We start from the raw sequence: 23575 nt of genomic DNA on the forward strand, positions 1-23575 counted from the left end.
GAGAGTCAGTTGAAGCTGTCACAGGATGGGAGCGTGTCAGTTCAAACTGTCACAGGACAGGAGAGTGTTACATTAAATTGTCACAGGACGTGAGAGTGTCACTTCAAACTTGCACAGGATGGGAGCATGACAGTTCAAATAGTCACAGACGGGAGAGTGTCAGTACAAACTGTCACAGGACGGGAGAGTGTCAGTTCAAATTGTCACAGGATGGGAGAGCGTCAGTTCAAACTGTCACAGCACAGAGAGTGCCAGTCTAAACTGTCACAGGATGGCAGAGTGTCAGTTCCAACTGTCACAGGACAGAGAGTGTTAGTTCAAACTGTCACAGAACAGTTGACTGTCAGTTAAAACTGTCACAGAATGGGAGAATGTCCGTTCAAACTGTCACAGGATGGTAGAGTGTCAGTTCAAACTGTCACAGGACGGGAGAGTGCGGAGCAAACTGTCACAGGACGGAAGAGTGTCGGTTCAAACTGTCACAGGACAGTAGAATGTCAGTCCAAACTGTCACAGGATGGGAGAGTGTCAGTTCAAACTGTCACAGGATGGGAGAGTGTCAGTTCAAACTGTCACAGGATGGGAGAGTCTCACTTCAAACTCTCACAGGACAGAGTGTGTCAGTTCAAACTGTCGCAGTTCAGAGAGTGTCAGTTCAAACTGTCACAGGATGGGACAATTTAAGTTCAAACTGTCACAGGATGGGAGAGTGTCAGTTTGAAATGTCACAGGATGGGAGAGCGTCAGTTCAAACTGTCACTCCACGGAGATTGCCTGTCTAAACTGTCACAGGTCGGGGGAGTGTCAGTTCAAAATGTCACAGGACAGGAGAATGTCAGTTCAAACTGTCACAGGATGTGTGAGTGACAGTTCAAACTGTCACTGGACGGGAGAGTGTCAGATCAAACTATCACAGGATGGGAGAATGTCAGTTCAAACTATCACTGGACGGGAGAGTGTCACATCAAACTGTCACAGGACAGAGAGTGTCAGTTCCAACTGTCACAGTACAGAGAGTGGCAGTTCAAAGTGCCACATGACGGAGAGTGTCAGTTCAAACTGTCACAGGACGGGAGAGATTCATTTCAAGCTGTCACAGGATGGGAGAGTGTCAGTTCAAACTGTCACAGGACGGGAGAGTGTGGAGCAAACTGTCACAGGACGGAAGAGTGTCGGTTCAAACTGTCACAGGACAGTAGAATGTCAGTGCAAACTGTCACAGGACGTGAGAGTGTCAGTTCAAACTGTCACAGGATGGGTGAGTGTCAGTTCAAACTGTCACAGGACGGGAGAGTCTCACTTCAAACTGTCACAGGACAGAGTGTGTCAGTTCAAACTGTCGCATTACAGAGAGTGTCAGTTCAAACTGTCACAGGATGGGAGAGTTTAAGTTCAAACTGTCACAGGACGGGAGAGTGTCAGGTCAAACTTTCAAAGGACAGAGAGTGTCAGTTCAAACTGTCACAGGACAGAGAGTGTCAGGTCAAAATGTCACAGGATGGGAGCGTGCCAGTTGAGACTGTCACAGGACGGGAGACTGTCAGTTGAAAATGTCACAGGACGGGAGAGTGTCAGTTCAAACTGTCACAGGACAGTGAATGTCAGTTCAAAATGACACAGGACAGGAGAGTGTCAGTTCAAGTTGTCACAGGACGGGATAGTGTCAGACCAAACTGTCACAGGACAGAGAGTGTTAGTTCCAACTGTCACAGGACGGGAGAGTGTCAGGTCAAACTGTCACAGGACAGGCAGTGTCAGGTCAAACTGTCACAGGACGGGAGCGTGCCAGTTCAGACAGTCACAGGACGGGAGAGTGTCAATTGAAACTGTCACAGGACGGGAGAGTGCCGGATCAAACAGTCACAGGACGGAAGAATTTCGGTTCAAAATGTCACAGGACAGCAGAATGTCAGTTCAAACTGTCACAGGACGGGAGAGTGTCAGTTCAAACTGTCACAGGATGGGAGAGTGTCAGTTGAAACTGTCACAGGACGGGAGTGTGCCAGTTCAATCTGTCACAGGATGGGAGTGTGTCAGTTCTAACTGTCACAGGACGAGAGAGTGTAATTTCAAACTGTCACAGGACAGAGAGTGTCAGTTCAAACTGTCACAGGATGGGAGCATGCTGGTTCAGACTGTCATAGGACGGGAGAGTGTCAGTTGAAACTGTCACAGGACAGGAGAGTGCCGGATCAAACTGTCACAGGAAGGAAGAGTTTCGGTTCAAACTGTCACAGGACAGTAGAGTGTCAGTTCAAACTGTCACAGGACGGGAGAATGTCAGTGCAAACTGTCACAGGACGGGAGAGTGTCAGTTCAAACCGACACAGGACGGCAGAGTCTCAGTTCAAACCGTCACAGGACAGAGTGTGTCAGTTCAAACTGTCACAGGACAGAGAGTGTCAGTTCAAACTGTCACAGGACAGGAGAGTGTAAGGTCAAACTGTCACAGGATGGGAGAGTGTCAGTTCAAACTCTCACAGGACGGGAGAGTGTCAGTTCGAACTGTCACAGGACAGAGAATGTCAGTTCAAACTGTCACATGATGGAGAGTGCCAGTTCAAACTGTCACAGGATGGGAGAGAGTCAGTTCAAGCTGTCACAGGATCGGAGCGTGTGAGTTCAAACTGTCACAGGACGGGAGAGTGTCACTTCAAACTGTCACAGAATGGGAGATTGTAAATTCAAACTGTCACAAGACGGGGGAGTGTCAGTTCAAGCTGTTACAGGACAGAGAGTGTCAGTTCAAATTGTCACAGGACAGAGAGTGTCAGATCAAACTTTCACAGGACAGGAGCATGCCGGTTCAGACTGTCAGAGGATGGCAGAGTGTCCGTTGAAACTGTCACAGGACGGGAGAGTGCCAGATCAAACTGTCACTGGACGGAAGAGTGTCGGTTCAAACTGTCACAGGTCAGTAGACTGTCAGTTCAAACTGTCACAGGACGGGAAAGTGTCATATCAAACTGTCACACGATGGGAGCGTGTGATTTAAACTGTCATAGGACGGGGCAGATTTACTTCAAACTATCACAGGATGGGAGATTGTCAGTTCAAACTGTCACAGGATGGGAGAGTGTCAGTTTGAACTGTCACAGGATGGGAGAGCATCAGATCAAAGTGTCACTGCACGGAGATTGCCGGTCTAAACTGTCACAGGACGGGAGAATGTCAGTTCAAACTGTCACAGGACAGGAGAATGTCAGTTCAAACTGTCACAGGATGTGTGAGTGACAGTTCAAACTGTCACTGGATGGGAGAGTGTCAGATCAAACTATCACGGGATGGGAGAATGTCAGTTCAAACTATCACTGGACGGGAGAGTGTCAGATCAAACTGTCACAGGACAGAGAGTGTCAGTTACAACTGTCACAGTGCAGAGAGTGGCAGTTCAAGCTGTCACAGGATGGGAGATTTTCAGTTCAAACTGTCACAGGATGGGAGAGTGCGGAGCAAACTGTCACAGGACGGAAGAGTGTCGGTTCAAACTGTCACAGGACAGTAGAATGACAGTCCAAACTGTCACAAGATGGGAGAGTGTCAGTTCAAACTGTCACAGGACGGGAGAGTGCCAGTTCAAACTGTCACAGGATGGGAGAGTCTCACTTCAAACTGTTACAGGACAGAGTGTGTCAGTTCAAACTGTCGCAGTACAGAGAGTGTCAGTTCAAACTGTCAGAGGATGGGAGAGTTTAAGTTCAAACTGTCACAGGATGGGACAGTGTCAGTTCGAACTGTCACAGGACGGGAGAGTGTAAGTTTGAACTGTCACAGGACAGGGAATGTCAGTTCAAACTGTCACAAGATGGAGAGTGTCAGTTCAAACTTTCACAGGATGGGAGAGAGTCAGTTGAAGCTGTCACAGGATGGGAGCGTGTCAGTTCAAACTGTCACAGGACAGGAGAGTGTTACATTAAATTGTCACAGGACGTGAGAGTGTCACTTCAAACTTGCACAGGATGGGAGCATGACAGTTCAAATAGTCACAGACGGGAGAGTGTCAGTACAAACTGTCACAGGACGGGAGAGTGTCAGTTCAAATTGTCACAGGATGGGAGAGCGTCAGTTCAAACTGTCACAGCACAGAGAGTGCCAGTCTAAACTGTCACAGGATGGCAGAGTGTCAGTTCCAACTGTCACAGGACAGAGAGTGTTAGTTCAAACTGTCACAGAACAGTTGACTGTCAGTTAAAACTGTCACAGAATGGGAGAATGTCCGTTCAAACTGTCACAGGATGGTAGAGTGTCAGTTCAAACTGTCACAGGACGGGAGAGTGCGGAGCAAACTGTCACAGGACGGAAGAGTGTCGGTTCAAACTGTCACAGGACAGTAGAATGTCAGTCCAAACTGTCACAGGATGGGAGAGTGTCAGTTCAAACTGTCACAGGATGGGAGAGTGTCAGTTCAAACTGTCACAGGATGGGAGAGTCTCACTTCAAACTCTCACAGGACAGAGTGTGTCAGTTCAAACTGTCGCAGTTCAGAGAGTGTCAGTTCAAACTGTCACAGGATGGGACAATTTAAGTTCAAACTGTCACAGGATGGGAGAGTGTCAGTTTGAAATGTCACAGGATGGGAGAGCGTCAGTTCAAACTGTCACTCCACGGAGATTGCCTGTCTAAACTGTCACAGGTCGGGGGAGTGTCAGTTCAAAATGTCACAGGACAGGAGAATGTCAGTTCAAACTGTCACAGGATGTGTGAGTGACAGTTCAAACTGTCACTGGACGGGAGAGTGTCAGATCAAACTATCACAGGATGGGAGAATGTCAGTTCAAACTATCACTGGACGGGAGAGTGTCACATCAAACTGTCACAGGACAGAGAGTGTCAGTTCCAACTGTCACAGTACAGAGAGTGGCAGTTCAAAGTGCCACATGACGGAGAGTGTCAGTTCAAACTGTCACAGGACGGGAGAGATTCATTTCAAGCTGTCACAGGATGGGAGAGTGTCAGTTCAAACTGTCACAGGACGGGAGAGTGTGGAGCAAACTGTCACAGGACGGAAGAGTGTCGGTTCAAACTGTCACAGGACAGTAGAATGTCAGTGCAAACTGTCACAGGACGTGAGAGTGTCAGTTCAAACTGTCACAGGATGGGTGAGTGTCAGTTCAAACTGTCACAGGACGGGAGAGTCTCACTTCAAACTGTCACAGGACAGAGTGTGTCAGTTCAAACTGTCGCATTACAGAGAGTGTCAGTTCAAACTGTCACAGGATGGGAGAGTTTAAGTTCAAACTGTCACAGGATGGGACAGTGTCAGTTCGAACTGTCTCAGGATGGGAGAGTGTAAGTTTGAACTGTCACAGGACAGAGAATGTCAGTTCAAACTGTCACATGACGGAGAGTGTCAGTTCAAACTTTCACAGGATGGGAGAGAGTCAGTTGAAGCTGTCACAGGATGGGAGCGTGTCAGTTCAATCTGTCACAGGACGGGAGAGTGTTACTTTAAATTGTCACAGGACGTGAGAGTGTCACTTCAAACTTGCACAGGATGGGAGCATGACAGTTCAAATAGTCACAGACGGGAGATTGTCAGTACAAACTGTCACAGGACGGGAGAGTGTCAGTTCAAACTGTTACAGGATGGGAGAGCGTCAGTTCAAACTGTCACGGCACAGAGAGTGCCGGTCTAAACTGTCACAGGATGGCAGAGTGTCAGTTCCAACTGTCACAGGACAGAGAGTGTTAGTTCAAACTGTCACAAAACAGGAGAGTGTCAGTTAAAACAGTTACAGAATGGGAGAATGTCAGTTCAAACTGTCACAGGACGGGAGAGTTTCAGTTCAAACTGTTACAGGACAGGAGAGTGCGGAGCAAACTGTCACAGGACGGAAGAGTGTCAGTTCAAACTGTCACAGGATGGGAGAGTTTCAGTTCAAACTGTCACATGATGGGAGAGTGACAGTTTGAACTGTCACAGGACGGGAGAGCGTCAGTTCAAACTGTCACTGCACGGAGATTGCCGGCCTAAACTGTCACAGGACGGGGGAGTGTCAGTTCAAACTGTCACAGGGCAGGAGAATGTCAGTTCAAACTGTCACAGGATGTGTGAGTGACAGTTCAAACTGTCACTGGACGGGAAACTGTCAAATCAAAATATCACAGGATGGGAGAATGTCAGTTCAAACTATCACTGGACGGGAGAGTGTCAGATCAAACTGTCACAGGACAGAGAGTGTCAGTTCCAACTGTCACAGTACAGAGAGTGGCAGTTCAAAGTGCCACATGATGGAGAGTGGCAGTTCAAACTGTCACAGGATGGGAGAGATTCAGTTCAAGCTGTCACAGGATGGGAGAGTGTCAGTTCAAACTGTCACAGGACGGGAGAGTGCGGAGCAAACTGTCACAGGACGGAAGAGTGTCGGTTCAAACTGTCACAGGACAGTAGAATGTCAGTCCAAACTGTCACAGGATGGGAGAGTGTCAGTTCAAACTGTCGCAGTACAGAGAGTGTCAGTTCAAACAGTCACAGGATGGGAGAGTTTAAGTTCAAACTGTCACAGGATGGGACAGTGTCAGTTCGAACTGTCACAGGACGGGAGAGTGTAAGTTTGAACTGTCACAGGACAGAGAATGTCAGTTCAAACTGTCACATGACGGAGAGTGTCAGTTCAAACTTTCACAGGATGGGAGAGAGTCAGTTGAAGCTGTCACAGGATGGGAGCGTGTCAGTTCAAACTGTCACAGGATGGGAGAGTGTTACTTTAAATTGTCACAGGAGGTGAGAGTGTCACTTCAAACTTACACAGGATGGGATCGTGACAGTTCAAATAGTCACAGACGGGAGAGTGTCAGTACAAACTGTCAAAGGACGGGAGAGTGTCAGTTCAAACTGTCACAGGATGGCAGAGTGTCAGTTCCAACTGTCACAGGACAGAGAGTGTTAGTTCAAACTGTCACAGAACATAGAGTGTCAGTTAAAACTGTCACAGAATGGGAGAATGTCAGTTCAAACTGTCACAGGATGGGAGAGTGTCAGTTCAAACTGTCACAGGACGGGAGAGTGCGGAGCAAACTGTCACAGGACGGAAGAGTGTCTGTTCAAACTGTCACAGGACAGTAGAATGTCAGTCCAAACTGTCACAGGATGGGAGAGTGTCAGTTCAAACTTTCACAGGATGGGAGAGAGTCAGTTGAAGCTGTCACAGGATGGGAGCGTGTCAGTTCAAACTGTCACAGGACGGGAGAGTGTCAGTTCAAACTGTCACAGGATGGGAGAGCGTCAGTTCAAACTGTCACAGCACAGAGAGTGCCGGTCTGTCCTGTCACAGGATGGCAGAGTGTCATTTCCAACTGTCACAGGACGAGAGTGTTAGTTCAAACTGTCACAGAACAGGAGACTGTCAGTTAAAACTGTCACAGAATGGGAGAATGTCCGTTCAAACTGTCACAGAACGGTAGAGTGTCAGTTCAAACAGTCACAGGACGGGAGAGTGCGGAGCAAACTGTCACAGGACGGAAGAGTGTCGGTTCAAACTGTCACAGGACAGTAGAATGTCAGTCCAAACTGTCACAGGACGGGAGAGTGTCAGTTCAAACTCTCACAGGACAGAGTGTGTCAGTTCAAACTGTCGCAGTACAGAGAGTGTCAGTTCAAACTGTCACAGGATGGGACAATTTAAGTTCAAACTGTCACAGGATGGGAGAGTGTCAGTTTGAAATGTCACAGGACGGGAGAGCATCAGTTCAAACTGTCATTGCACGGAGATTGCCGGTCTAAACTGTCACAGGACGGGGGAGTGTCAGTTCAAACTGTCACAGGACAGGAGAATGTCAGTTCAAACTGTCACAGGATGTGTGAGTGACAGTTCAAACTGTCACTGGACGGGACAGTGTCAGATCAAACTATCACTGGACGGGAGAGTGTCAGATCAAACTGTCACAGGACAGAGACTGTCAGTTCCAACTGTCACAGTACAGAGAGTGGCAGTTCAAAGTGCCACATGACGGACAGTGGCAGTTCAAACTGTCACAGGATGGGAGAGATTCAGTTCAAGCTGTCACAGGATGGGAGAGTGTCAGTTCAAACTGTCACAGGATGGGAGAGTGTCAGTTCAAACTGACACAGGACGGGAGAGTCTCACTTCAAACTGTCACAGGACAGAGTGTGTCAGTTCAAGCTGTCGCAGTACAGAGAGTGTCAGTTCAAACTGTCACAGGATGGGAGAGTTTAAGTTCAAACTGTCACAGGCTGGGACAGTGTCAGTTCGAACTGTCACAGGATGGGAGAGTGTAAGTTTGAACTGTCACAGGACAGAGAATGTCAGTTCAAACTGTCACATGACGGATAGTGTCAGTTCAAACTTTCACAGGATGGGAGAGAGTCAGTTGAAGCTGTCACAGGATGGGAGCGTGTCAGTTCAATCTGTCACAGGACGGGAGAGTGTTACTTTAAATTGTCACAGGACGTGAGAGTGTCACTTCAAACTTGCACAGGATGGGAGCATAACAGTTCAAATAGTCACAGACGGGAGAGTGTCAGTACAAACTGTCACAGGACGGGAGAGTGTCAGTTCAAACTGTCACAGGATGGGAGAGCGTCAGTTCAAACTGTCACAGCACAGAGAGTGCTGGTCTAAACTGTCACAGGATGGCAGAGTGTCAGTTCCAACGGTCACAGGACAGAGAGTGTTAGTTGAAACTGTCACAAAACAGGAGAGTGTAAGTTAAAACTGTTACAGAATGGGAGAATGTCAGTTCAAACTGTCACAGGACGGGAGAGTGTCAGTTCAAACTGTCACAGGACGGGAGAGTGCGGAGCAAACTGTCACAGGACGGAAGAGTTTCAGTTCAAACTGTCACAGGATGGGAGAGTTTAAGTTCAAACTGTCACAGGATGGGAGAGTGTCAGTTTGAACTGTCACAGGACGGGAGAGCGTCAGTTCAAACTGTCACTGCACGGAGATTGCCGGTCTAAACTGTCACAGGACGGGGGAGTGTCAGTTCAAACTGTCACAGGACAGGAGAATGTCAGTTCAAACTGTCACAGGATGTCTGAGTGACAGTTCAAACTGTCACATATCGGAGAGTGTCAGTTCAAACATTCACAGGATGGGAGAGAGTCAGTTGAAGCTGTCACAGGATGGGCCGTGTCAGTTCAAACTATCACTGGACGGGAGAGTGTCAGATCAAACTGTCACAGGACAGAGAGTGTCAGTTCCAACTGTCACAGTACAGAGAGTGGCAGTTCAAAGTGCCACATGATGGAGAGTGGCAGTTCAAACTGTCACAGGATGGGGAGATTCAGTTCAAGTTGTCACTGGATGGGAGAGTGTCAGTTCAAACTGTCACAGGACGGGAGAGTGTGGAGCAAACTGTCACAGGACGGAAGTGTGTCGGTTCAAACTGTCACAGGACAGTAGAATGTCAGTCCAAACTGTCACAGGACGTGAGAGTGTCAGTTCAAACTGTCACAGGACGGGAGAGTGTCAGTTCAAACTGTCACAGGACGGGAGAGTCTCACTTCAAACTGTCACAGGACAGAGTGTGTCAGTTCAAACTGTCGCAGTACAGAGAGTGTCAGTTCAAACTGTCACAGGATGGGAGAGTTTAAGTTCAAACTGTCACAGGATGGGACAGTGTCAGTTCGAACTGTCACAGCATGGGAGAGTGTAAGTTTAAACTGTCACAGGACAGAGAATGTCAGTTCAAACTGTCACATGACGGAGAGTGTCAGTTCAAACTTTCACAGGATGGGAGAGAGTCAGTTGAAGCTGTCACAGGATGGGAGCGTGTCAGTTCAATCTGTCACAGGACGGGAGAGTGTTACTTTAAATTGTCACAGGACGTGAGAGTGTCACTTCAAACTTGCACAGGATGGGAGCATGACAGTTCAAATAGTCACAGACGGGAGAGTGTCAGTACAAACTGTCACAGGACGGGAGAGTGTCAGTTCAAACTGTCACAGGATGGGAGAGCGTCAGTTCAAACTGTCACAACACAGAGAGTGCCGGTCTAAACTGTCACAGGATGGCAGAGTGTCAGTTCCAACTGTCACAGGACAGAGAGTGTTAGTTCAAACTGTCACAAAACAGAAGAGTGTCAGTTAAAACTGTTACAGATTGGGAGAATGTCAGTTCAAACTGTCACAGGACGGGAGAGTGTCAGTTCAAACTGTCACAGGACGGGAGAGTGCGGAGCAAAGTGTCACAGGACAGAAGAGTGTCAGTTCAAACTGTCACAGGATGGGAGAGATTAAGTTCAAACTGTCACAGGATGGGAGAGTGTCAGTTTGAACTGTCACAGGACGGGAGAGCGTCAGTTCAAACTGTCACTGCACGGAGATTGCCGGCCCTAAACTGTCACAGGACGGGGGAGTGTCAGTTCAAACTGCCACAGGACAGGAGAATGTCAGTTCAAACTGTCACAGGATGTGTGAGTGACAGTTCAAACTGTCACTGGACGGGCGAGTGTCAAATCAAACTACCACAGGATGGGAGAATGTCAGTTCAAACTATCACTGGACGGGAGAGTGTCAGATCAAACTGTCACAGGACAGAGAGTGTCAGTTCCAACTTTCACAGTACAGAGATTGGCAGTTCAAAGTGCCCCATGACGGAGAGTGGCAGTTCAAACTATCACAGGATGGGAGAGATTCAGTTCAAGCTGTCACAGGATGGGAGAGAGTCAGTTCAAACTGTCACAGGACGGGAGAGTGCGGAGGAAACTGTCACAGGACGGAAGAGTGTCGGTTCAAACTGTCACAGGACAGTAGAATGTTAGTCCAAACTGTCACAGGACGGGAGAGTGACAGTTCAAACTGTCGCAGTACAGAGAGTGTCAGTTCAAACTGTCACAGGATGGGAGAGTTTAAGTTCAAACTGTCACAGCACATAGAATGCCGGTCTAAACTGTCACAGGATGGCAGAGTGTCAGTTCCAACTGTCACATGACAGAGAGTGCTAGTTCAAACTGTCACAGAACAGGAGAGTGTCAGTTAAAACTGTCACAGAATGGGAGAATGTCAGTTCAAACTGTCACAGGACGGGAGAATGTCAGTTCAAACTGTCACAGGACGGGAGAGTGCGGAGCAAACTGTCACAGGACGGAAGAGTGTCGGTTCAAACTGTCACAGGACAGTAGAATGTCAGTCCAAACTGTCACAGGACGGGAGAGTGTCAGTTCAAACTGTCACAGGACGGGAGAGTGTCAGTTCAAACTGTCACAGGATGGGAGAGTCTCACTTCAGTCTCTCACAGGACAGAGTGTGTCAGTTCAAACAGTCGCAGTACAGAGAGTGTCAGTTCAAACTGTCACAGGATGGGAGAGTTTAAGTTCAAACTGTCACAGGATGGGACAGTGTCATTTCGAACTGTCACAGGACGGGAGAGTGTAAGTTTGAACTGTCACAGGACAGAGAATGTCAGTTCAAACTGTCACATGATGGAGTGTGTCAGTTCAAACTTTCACAGGATGGGAGAGAGTCAGTTGAAGCTGTCACAGGATGGGAGCGTGTCAGTTCAAACTGTCTCAGGACGGGAGAATGTTACTTTAAATTGTCACAGGACGTGAGAGTGTCACTTCAAACTTGCACAGGATGGGAGCGTGACAGTTCAAATAGTCACAGACGGGAGAGTGTCAGTACAAACTGTCACAGGACGGGAGAGTGTCAGTTCAAACTGTCACAGAATGGGAGAGCGTCAGTTCAAACTGTCACAACACAGGGAGTGCCGGTCTAAACTGTCACAGAACAGGAGAGTGTCAGTTAAAACTGTCACAGAATGGGCGAATGTCAGTTCAAACTGTCACCGGATGGGAGAGTGTCAGTTCAAACTGTCACAGGATAGAGAGTTTCAGTTCCAACTGTCACAGGACGGGAGAGGTTCAGTTCAAACTGTCACAGGACGGGAGAGTGTCAGATCAAACTGTCTCAGGACAGAGAATGTCAGTTCAAACAGACACAGGACGGGAGAGTGTCACTTCAAACTGTCACAGGATGGGAGAGAGTCAGTTCAAACTGTCACAGGACAGACAGTGTCATTTGAATCTGTCACTGGACAGCAGATCGTCAGTTCAAAATGTCACAGGACGGGTGAGTGTCAGTTCAAACTGTCACAGGACGGGAGAGTGTCATTTCAAACTGCCACAGGAAGGGTGAGTGTCTCTTCAAACTGTCACAGGACAGAGAGTGTCAGTTCAAACCGTCAGAGGACAGGAGAGCGTCCGCTCAAACTGTCTCAGGACAGGAGAGTGCCGGTTCAAACTGTCACAGGACGGAAGAGTGTCGGTTCAAACTGTCACAGTTCAGTAGAGTGTCAGTTCACACTGTCACAGAACGGGAGCGTGTCAGTTCATACTGTCACAGGATGGGAGATTGTCAGTTCAAACTGACACAGGATGGGAGAGTCTGAGTTCAACCAGTCACAGGACAGAGAGTGTCATTTCAAACTGTCACAGGACAGAGAGTGTAAGTTCAAACTGTCACAGGATGGGAGAGTTACAGAACAAACTGTCACATGACGGAGAGTGTCAGTTCAAACTGTCACAGAATGGGAGAGATTCAGTTCAAGCTGTCACAGGATGGGAGCGTGTGAGTTCAAACTGTTACAGGACGGGACAGTGTTACTTCAAAAGGTCACAGCCCGGGAGTTTGTCAGTTCAAACTGTCACAGGACAGAGAGTGTAAGTTCAAACTGTCACAGGACAGAGAGTGTCAGTTTGAACTGTCACAGGACGGGAGAGTGTAAGTTCAAATTGGCACAGGACAGAGAATGTCTGTTCAAACTGCCACATGACGGAGAGTATCAGTTCAAACTGTCACAGGATGGGAGGCAGTCAGATCATGTTGTCACAGGATGGGAGCGTGTGAGTTCAAACTGACACAGGACGGGAGAGTGTCAGTTCAAATAGTCACAGACGGGAGAGTGTCAGTTCAAACTGTCACAGAATGGGAGAACATCAGTTGAAACTGTCACAGGACGGGAGAGTGTCAGTTCAAACTGTCACAGGACGGGAGAGTCTCAGTTCAAACTGTCACAGGACGGGAGAGTGTCAGTTCGAACTGTCACAGGACGGGAGAGTGCAGAGCAAACTGTCACAGGACGGAAGAGTGTCGGTTCAAACTGTCACAGGACAGTAGAATGTCAGTCCAAACTGTCACAGGACGGGAGAGTGTCAGTTCAAACTGTCACAGGACGGGAGAGTCTCACTTCAGTCTCTCACAGGACAGAGTGTGTCAGTTCAAACTGTCGCAGTACAGAGAGTGTCAGTTCAAACTGTCACAGGATCGGAGAGTTTAAGTTCAAACTGTCACAGGATGGGACAGTGTCATTTCGAACTGTCACAGGACGGGAGAGTGTAAGTTTGAACTGTCACAGGACAGAGAATGTCAGTTCAAACTGTCACAGGATGGAGTGTGTCAGTTCAAACTTTCACAGGATGGGAGAGAGTCAGTTGAAGCTGTCACAGGATGGGAGCGTGTCAGTTCAAACTGTCTCAGGACGGGAGAGTGTTACTTTAAATTGTCACAGGACATGAGAGTGTCACTTCAAACTTGCACAGGATGGGAGCATGACAGTTCAAATAGTCACAGACGGGAGAGTGTCAGTACAAACTGTCACAGGACGGGAGAGTGTCAGTTCAAACTGTCACAGAATGGGAGAGCGTCAGTTCAAACTGTCACAACACCGGGAGTGCTGGTCTAAACTGTCACAGAACAGGAGAATGTCAGTTAAAACTGTCACAGAATGGGAGAATGTCAGTTCAAACTGTCACCGGATGGGAGAGTGTCAGTTCAAACAGTCACAGGATAGAGAGTTTCAGTTCCAACTGTCACAGGACGGGAGAGGTTCAGTTCAAACTGTCACAGGACGGGAGAGTGTCAGATCAAACTGTCACAGGACAGAGAATGTCAGTTCAAACAGACACAGGACGGGAGAGTGTCAGTTCAAACTGTCACGGGATGGGAGAGTGCCACTTTAAACTGTCACAGGACGTTAGAGTCTCAGTTCAAACTGTCACAGGACGGGAGAGTGTCACTTCAAACTGTCACAGGATGGGAGAGAGTCAGTTCAAACAGTCACAGGACAGACAGTGTCATTTGAATCTGTCACTGGCCAGCAGATCGTCAGTTCAAAATGTCACAGGACGGGTGAGTGTCAGTTCAAACTGTCACAGGACGGGAGAGTGTCAGTTCAAACTGCCACAGGAAGGGTGAGTGTCTCTTCAAACTGTCACAGGACAGAGAGTGTCAGTTCAAACTGTCAGAGGACAGGAGAGCGTCCGTTCAAACTGTCTCAGGACAGGAGAGTGCCGGTTCAAACTGTCACAGGACGGAAGAGTGTCGGTTCAAACTGTCACAGTTCAGTAGAGTGTCAGTTCACACTGTCACAGAACGGGAGAGTGTCAGTTCATACTGTCACAGGATGGGAGATTGTCAGTTCAAACTGACACAGGATGGGAGAGTCTGAGTTCAACCAGTCACAGGACAGAGAGTGTCATTTCAAACTGTCACAGGACAGAGAGTGTCAGTTCAAACTGTCACAGAATGGGAGAGATTCAGTTCAAGCTGTCACAGGATGGGAGCGTGTGAGTTCAAACTGTTACAGGACGGGACAGTGTTACTTCAAAATGTCACAGCCCGGGAGATTGTCAGTTCAAACTGTCACAGGACAGAGAGTGTAAGTTCAAACTGTCAGAGGACAGAGAGTGTCAGTTTGAACTGTCACAGGACGGGAGAGTGTAAGTTCAAATTGGCACAGGACAGAGAATGTCAGTTCAAACTGCCACATGACAGAGAGTATCAGTTCAAACTGTCACAGGATGGGAGGCAGTCAGTTCAATCTGTCACAGGATGGGAGCGTGTGAGTTCAAACTGACACAGGACGGGAGAGTGTCAGTTCAAATAGTCACAGACGGGAGAGTGTCAGTTCAAACTGTTACAGAATGGGAGAATGTCAGTTGAAACTGTCACAGGATGGGAGACTGTCAGATCAAACAGTCACAGGACAGAGACTGCCAGTTCGAACTGACACAGGACGGGAGAGTGTCAGTTCAAAATGTCACAGGACGGGAGACAGTCAGTTCAAGCTGTCACAGGATGGGAGCGTGTGAGTTCAAATTGTCACAGGACGGGAGAGTGTTACTTCAAACTGTCACAGGACGGGAGATTGTCAATTCAACTGTCACAGGATGGGAGAGTGTCAGTTGAAACTGTCACAGGGCAGAGAGAGTCAGTTCAAATTGTCACAGGACGGGAGCATGCCGTTTCAGTCTGTCATATGGTGGGAGAATGTCAGTTGAAAGTGTCAAAGGAAGGAAGAGTGTCGAACCAAACAGCCACAGGACAGTAGACTGTCAGTTCAAACTCTCACAGAATGGGAGAGTGTCAGCTCAAACTGTCACAGGATGGGAGAGTGTCAGTTCAAATAGTCACAGACGGGAGATTGTCAGTTCAAACAGTCACAGGATGGGAGAGTGCCGGTCTAAACTGTCACAGGACGGAAGAGTGTCAGTTCAAACTGTCACAGGACAGAGAGTGTCAGTTCAAACTGTCACAGGACAGGAGAGTGACAGTTCAAACTCTCACACGATGTGTGAGTGACATTTCAAACTGTCACTGGACGGGAGGGTGTCAGTTCATACAGTCACAGGAGGGGAGAGTGTCAGTTGAAAATGTCACAGGACGGGAGAGTGTCTGTTCAAACTTTCACAGGACAGAGAGTGCCAGTTCAAACTGTCACAGGACAGAGAGTGTCAGGTCAAACTTTCACACGACGGGAGCGTGACGGGTCAGACTGTCACAGGATGGGAGAGTGCCATTTGAAATTGTCACAGGACGGGAGAATGCCGGATCAATCTGTCACAGGACGGAAGAGTGTCAGTTCAACCGGTCACAGGAGAGTAGAACGTCAGTTCAAACTGTCACAGGACGGGAGGAGTCTCATTTCAAATTGTCACAGCACAGAGTGTGTCAGTTCAAACTGTCGCAGGACAGAGAGTGTCAGTTCAATCTATCACAGGACGGGAGTGTGTAAGTTCAAACTGTCACAGGATGGGAGAGTGTCACTTCAAACTGTCACAGGATGGGAGAGAGTCAGATCAAACTGTCACAGGAAGGGAGAGTGTCAGTTCAAACTGTCATAGGACGGGTGAGTGTCAGTTCAAACTGTCACAGGACAGACAGTGTCATTTGAATCTGTCACTGGACAGCAGATCGTCAGTTCAAAATGTCACAGGACGGGTGAGTGTCAGTTCAAACTGTCACAGGACGGGAGAGTGTCAGTTCAAACTGCCACAGGAAGGGTGAGTGTCTCTTCAAACTGTCGCAGGACGGGAGAGTGTCATATCAAAGTGTCACAGGATGGGAGAGTATCAATTCAAACTGTCGCAGGAAAGGAGAGTGTCAGTTCAATCTGTCACAGGACAGAGAGTGTCAGTTCCAACCGTCACAGGACAGGAGAGCGTCTGTTCAACCTGTCTCAGGACAGGAGATTGTCAGTTCAAACTGACACAGGACGGGAGAGTCTCAGTTCAAACAGTCACAGGACAGAGAGTGTCAGTCCAAACTGTCACAGGACAGAGAGTGTCAGTTCAAACTGTCACAGGATGGGAGAGTTACAGAACAAACTGTCACATGATGGAGAGTGTCAGTTCAAACTGTCACAGAATGGGAGAGAGTCAGTACAAGCTGTCACAGGATGGGAGCGTGTGAGTTCAAACTGTCACAGGACAGAGAGTGTCAGTTCAAACTGTCACAGGATAGGTGAGTGTCATTTCAAACTCTCACACGATGTGTGAGTGACAGTTCAAAGTGTCACTGGACGGGAGGGTGTCAGTTCATACAGTCACAGGAGGGGAGAGAGTCAGTTGAAAATGTCACAGGACGGGAGAGTATCAGACCAAACTGTCACAGGCCAGAGAGTGTCAGTTCCAACTGTCACAGTACAGAGAGTGTCAGGTCAAACTGTCACAGGACGGGAGAGTGTCTGTTCAAACTTTCACAGAACAGAGAGTGTCAGTTCAAACTGTCACAGGACAGAGTGTGTCAGTTCAAACTGTCGCAGTACAGAGAGTGTCAGTTCAAACTGTCACAGGATGGGAGAGTTTAAGTTCAAACTGTCACAGCACATAGAATGCCGGTCTAAACTGTCACAGGATGGCAGAGTGTCAGTTCCAACTGTCACATGACAGAGAGTGCTAGTTCAAACTGTCACAGAACAGGAGAGTGTCAGTTAAAACTGTCACAGAATGGGAGAATGTCAGTTCAAACTGTCACAGGACGGGAGAATGTCAGTTCAAACTGTCACAGGACGGGAGAGTGCGGAGCAAACTGTCACAGGACGGAAGAGTGTCGGTTCAAACTGTCACAGGACAGTAGAATGTCAGTCCAAACTGTCACAGGACGGGAGAGTGTCAGTTCAAACTGTCACAGGACGGGAGAGTGTCAGTTCAAACTGTCACAGGATGGGAGAGTCTCACTTCAGTCTCTCACAGGACAGAGTGTGTCAGTTCAAACTGTCGCAGTACAGAGAATGTCAGTTCAAACTGTCACAGGATGGGAGAGTTTAAGTTCAAACTGTCACAGGATGGGACAGTGTCATTTCGAACTGTCACAGGACGGGAGAGTGTAAGTTTGAACTGTCACAGGACAGAGAATGTCAGTTCAAACTGTCACATGATGGAGTGTGTCAGTTCAAACTTTCACAGGATGGGAGAGAGTCAGTTGAAGCTGTCACAGGATGGGAGCGTGTCAGTTCAAACTGTCTCAGGACGGGAGAATGTTACTTTAAATTGTCACAGGACGTGAGAGTGTCACTTCAAACTTGCACAGGATGGGAGCGTGACAGTTCAAATAGTCACAGACGGGAGAGTGTCAGTACAAACTGTCACAGGACGGGAGAGTGTCATTTCAAACTGTCACAGAATGGGAGAGCATCAGTTCAAACTGTCACAACACAGGGAGTGCCGGTCTAAACTGTCACAGAACAGGAGAGTGTCAGTTAAAACTGTCACAGAATGGGCGAATGTCAGTTCAAACTGTCACCGGATGGGAGAGTGTCAGTTCAAACTGTCACAGGATAGAGAGTTTCAGTTCCAACTGTCACAGGACGGGAGAGGTTCAGTTCAAACTGTCACAGGACGGGAGAGTGTCAGATCAAACTGTCTCAGGACAGAGAATGTCAGTTCAAACAGACACAGGACGGGAGAGTGTCACTTCAAACTGTCACGGGATGGGAGAGTGTCACTTTAAACTGTCACAGGACGTTAGAGTCTCCGTTCAAACTGTCACAGGATGGGAGAGTGTCACTTCAAACTGTCACAGGATGGGAGAGAGTCAGTTCAAACTGTCACAGGACAGACAGTGTCATTTGAATCTGTCACTGGACAGCAGATCGTCAGTTCAAAATGTCACAGGACGGGTGAGTGTCAGTTCAAACTGTCACAGGACGGGAGAGTGTCATTTCAAACTGCCACAGGAAGGGTGAGTGTCTCTTCAAACTGTCACAGGACAGAGAGTGTCAGTTCAAACCGTCAGAGGACAGGAGAGCGTCCGCTCAAACTGTCTCAGGACAGGAGAGTGCCGGTTCAAACTGTCACAGGACGGAAGAGTGTCGGTTCAAACTGTCACAGTTCAGTAGAGTGTCAGTTCACACTGTCACAGAACGGGAGCGTGTCAGTTCATACTGTCACAGGATGGGAGATTGTCAGTTCAAACTGACACAGGATGGGAGAGTCTGAGTTCAACCAGTCACAGGACAGAGAGTGTCATTTCAAACTGTCACAGGACAGAGAGTGTAAGTTCAAACTGTCACAGGATGGGAGAGTTACAGAACAAACTGTCACATGACGGAGAGTGTCAGTTCAAACTGTCACAGAATGGGAGAGATTCAGTTCAAGCTGTCACAGGATGGGAGCGTGTGAGTTCAAACTGTTACAGGACGGGACAGTGTTACTTCAAAAGGTCACAGCCCGGGAGTTTGTCAGTTCAAACTGTCACAGGACAGAGAGTGTAAGTTCAAACTGTCACAGGACAGAGAGTGTCAGTTTGAACTGTCACAGGACGGGAGAGTGTAAGTTCAAATTGGCACAGGACAGAGAATGTCAGTTCAAACTGCCACATGACGGAGAGTATCAGTTCAAACTGTCACAGGATGGGAGGCAGTCAGATCAAGTTGTCACAGGATGGGAGCGTGTGAGTTCAAACTGACACAGGACGGGAGAGTGTCAGTTCAAATAGTCACAGACGGGAGAGTGTCAGTTCAAACTGTCACAGAATGGGAGAACATCAGTTGAAACTGTCACAGGACGGGAGAGTGTCAGTTCAAACTGTCACAGGACGGGAGAGTGTCAGTTCAAACTGTCACAGGACGGGAGAGTGTCAGTTCGAACTGTCACAGGACGGGAGAGTGCGGAGCAAACTGTCACAGGACGGAAGAGTGTCGGTTCAAACTGTCACAGGACAGTAGAATGTCAGTCCAAACTGTCACAGGACGGGAGAGTGTCAGTTCAAACTGTCACAGGACGGGAGAGTCTCACTTCAGTCTCTCACAGGACAGAGTGTGTCAGTTCAAACTGTCGCAGTACAGAGAGTGTCAGTTCAAACTGTCACAGGATCGGAGAGTTTAAGTTCAAACTGTCACAGGATGGGACAGTGTCATTTCGAACTGTCACAGGACGGGAGAGTGTAAGTTTGAACTGTCACAGGACAGAGAATGTCAGTTCAAACTGTCACAGGATGGAGTGTGTCAGTTCAAACTTTCACAGGATGGGAGAGAGTCAGTTGAAGCTGTCACAGGATGGGAGCGTGTCAGTTCAAACTGCCTCAGGACGGGAGAGTGTTACTTTAAATTGTCACAGGACATGAGAGTGTCACTTCAAACTTGCACAGGATGGGAGCATGACAGTTCAAATAGTCACAGACGGGAGAGTGTCAGTACAAACTGTCACAGGACGGGAGAGTGTCAGTTCAAACTGTCACAGAATGGGAGAGCGTCAGTTCAAACTGTCACAACACCGGGAGTGCTGGTCTAAACTGTCACAGAACAGGAGAATGTCAGTTAAAACTGTCACAGAATGGGAGAATGTCAGTTCAAACTGTCACCGGATGGGAGAGTGTCAGTTCAAACTGTCACAGGATAGAGAGTTTCAGTTCCAACTGTCACAGGACGGGAGAGGTTCAGTTCAAACTGTCACAGGACGGGAGAGTGTCAGATCAAACTGTCACAGGACAGAGAATGTCAGTTCAAACAGACACAGGACGGGAGAGTGTCAGTTCAAACTGTCACGGGATGGGAGAGTGCCACTTTAAACTGTCACAGGACGTTAGAGTCTCAGTTCAAACTGTCACAGGACGGGAGAGTGTCACTTCAAACTGTCACAGGATGGGAGAGAGTCAGTTCAAACAGTCACAGGACAGACAGTGTCATTTGAATCTGTCACTGGCCAGCAGATCGTCAGTTCAAAATGTCACAGGACGGGTGAGTGTCAGTTCAAACTGTCACAGGACGGGAGATTGTCAGTTCAAACTGCCACAGGAAGGGTGAGTGTCTCTTCAAACTGTCACAGGACAGAGAGTGTCAGTTCAAACTGTCAGAGGACAGGAGAGCGTCCGTTCAAACTGTCTCAGGACAGGAGAGTGCCGGTTCAAACTGTCACAGGACGGAAGAGTGTCGGTTCAAACTGTCACAGTTCAGTAGAGTGTCAGTTCACACTGTCACAGAACGGGAGAGTGTCAGTTCATACTGTCACAGGATGGGAGATTGTCAGTTCAAACTGACACAGGATGGGAGAGTCTGAGTTCAACCAGTCACAGGACAGAGAGTGTCATTTCAAACTGTCACAGGACAGAGAGTGTCAGTTCAAACTGTCACAGAATGGGAGAGATTCAGTTCAAGCTGTCACAGGATGGGAGCGTGTGAGTTCAAACTGTTACAGGACGGGACAGTGTTACTTCAAAATGTCACAGCCCGGGAGATTGTCAGTTCAAACTGTCACAGGACAGAGAGTGTAAGTTCAAACTGTCAGAGGACAGAGAGTGTCAGTTTGAACTGTCACAGGACGGGAGAGTGTAAGTTCAAATTGGCACAGGACAGAGAATGTCAGTTCAAACTGCCACATGACAGAGAGTATCAGTTCAAACTGTCACAGGATGGGAGGCAGTCAGTTCAATCTGTCACAGGATGGGAGCGTGTGAGTTCAAACTGACACAGGACGGGAGAGTGTCAGTTCAAATAGTCACAGACGGGAGAGTGTCAGTTCAAACTGTCACAGAATGGGAGAATGTCAGTTGAAACTGTCACAGGATGGGAGACTGTCAGATCAAACAGTCACAGGACAGAGACTGCCAGTTCGAACTGACACAGGACGGGAGAGTGTCAGTTCAAAATGTCACAGGACGGGAGACAGTCAGTTCAAGCTGTCACAGGATGGGAGCGTGTGAGTTCAAATTGTCACAGGACGGGAGAGTGTTACTTCAAACTGTCACAGGACGGGAGATTGTCAATTCAACTGTCACAGGATGGGAGAGTGTCAGTTGAAACTGTCACAGGGCAGAGAGAGTCAGTTCAAATTGTCACAGGACGGGAGCATGCCGTTTCAGTCTGTCATATGGTGGGAGAATGTCAGTTGAAAGTGTCAAAGGAAGGAAGAGTGTCGAACCAAACAGCCACAGGACAGTAGACTGTCAGTTCAAACTCTCACAGAATGGGAGAGTGTCAGCTCAAACTGTCACAGGATGGGAGAGTGTCAGTTCAAATAGTCACAGACGGGAGATTGTCAGTTCAAACAGTCACAGGATGGGAGAGTGCCGGTCTAAACTGTCACAGGACGGAAGAGTGTCAGTTCAAACTGTCACAGGACAGAGAGTGTCAGTTCAAACTGTCACAGGACAGGAGAGTGACAGTTCAAACTCTCACACGATGTGTGAGTGACATTTCAAACTGTCACTGGACGGGAGGGTGTCAGTTCATACAGTCACAGGAGGGGAGAGTGTCAGTTGAAAATGTCACAGGACGGGAGAGTGTCTGTTCAAACTTTCACAGGACAGAGAGTGCCAGTTCAAACTGTCACAGGACAGAGAGTGTCAGGTCAAACTTTCACACGACGGGAGCGTGACGGGTCAGACTGTCACAGGATGGGAGAGTGCCATTTGAAATTGTCACAGGACGGGAGAATGCCGGATCAATCTGTCACAGGACGGAAGAGTGTCAGTTCAACCGGTCACAGGAGAGTAGAACGTCAGTTCAAACTGTCACAGGATGGGAGGAGTCTCATTTCAAATTGTCACAGCACAGAGTGTGTCAGTTCAAACTGTCGCAGGACAGAGAGTGTCAGTTCAATCTATCACAGGACGGGAGTGTGTAAGTTCAAACTGTCACAGGATGGGAGAGTGTCACTTCAAACTGTCACAGGATGGGAGAGAGTCAGATCAAACTGTCACAGGAAGGGAGAGTGTCAGTTCAAACTGTCATAGGACGGGTGAGTGTCAGTTCAAACTGTCACAGGACAGACAGTGTCATTTGAATCTGTCACTGGACAGCAGATCGTCAGTTCAAAATGTCACAGGACGGGTGAGTGTCAGTTCAAACTGTCACAGGACGGGAGAGTGTCAGTTCAAACTGCCACAGGAAGGGTGAGTGTCTCTTCAAACTGTCGCAGGACGGGAGAGTGTCATATCAAAGTGTCACAGGATGGGAGAGTATCAATTCAAACTGTCGCAGGAAAGGAGAGTGTCAGTTCAATCTGTCACAGGACAGAGAGTGTCAGTTCCAACCGTCACAGGACAGGAGAGCGTCTGTTCAACCTGTCTCAGGACAGGAGATTGTCAGTTCAAACTGACACAGGACGGGAGAGTCTCAGTTCAAACAGTCACAGGACAGAGAGTGTCAGTCCAAACTGTCACAGGACAGAGAGTGTCAGTTCAAACTGTCACAGGATGGGAGAGTTACAGAACAAACTGTCACATGATGGAGAGTGTCAGTTCAAACTGTCACAGAATGGGAGAGAGTCAGTACAAGCTGTCACAGGATGGGAGCGTGTGAGTTCAAACTGTCACAGGACAGAGAGTGTCAGTTCAAACTGTCACAGGATAGGTGAGTGTCATTTCAAACTCTCACACGATGTGTGAGTGACAGTTCAAAGTGTCACTGGACGGGAGGGTGTCAGTTCATACAGTCACAGGAGGGGAGAGAGTCAGTTGAAAATGTCACAGGACGGGAGAGTATCAGACCAAACTGTCACAGGCCAGAGAGTGTCAGTTCCAACTGTCACAGTACAGAGAGTGTCAGGTCAAACTGTCACAGGACGGGAGAGTGTCTGTTCAAACTTTCACAGAACAGAGAGTGTCAGTTCAAACTGTCACAGGACAGAGAGTGTCAGGTCAAACTGTCACATGCCGGGAGCATGCCGGGTCAGACTGTCACAGGATGGGAGAGTGTCAGTTGAAACTGTCACAGGATGGGAGAATGCCGGATCAATCTGTCACAGGATGGAAGAGTGACAGTTCAATCTGTCACAGGACAGTAGAACGTCAGTTCAAACTGTCACAGGACGGGAGGGTGTCAGTTCAAACTGTCACAGGACGGGAGAGTGTCAGTTCAAACTTTCACAGGACGGGCGAGTGTCAGATCAAACT

The sequence above is a fragment of the Somniosus microcephalus genome, chromosome 5 (assembly GCF_052327205.1).
Source record: "Somniosus microcephalus isolate GS21.2 chromosome 5, FLI_Smic_1.0, whole genome shotgun sequence".
Lineage (NCBI taxonomy): Eukaryota > Metazoa > Chordata > Chondrichthyes > Squaliformes > Somniosidae > Somniosus > Somniosus microcephalus.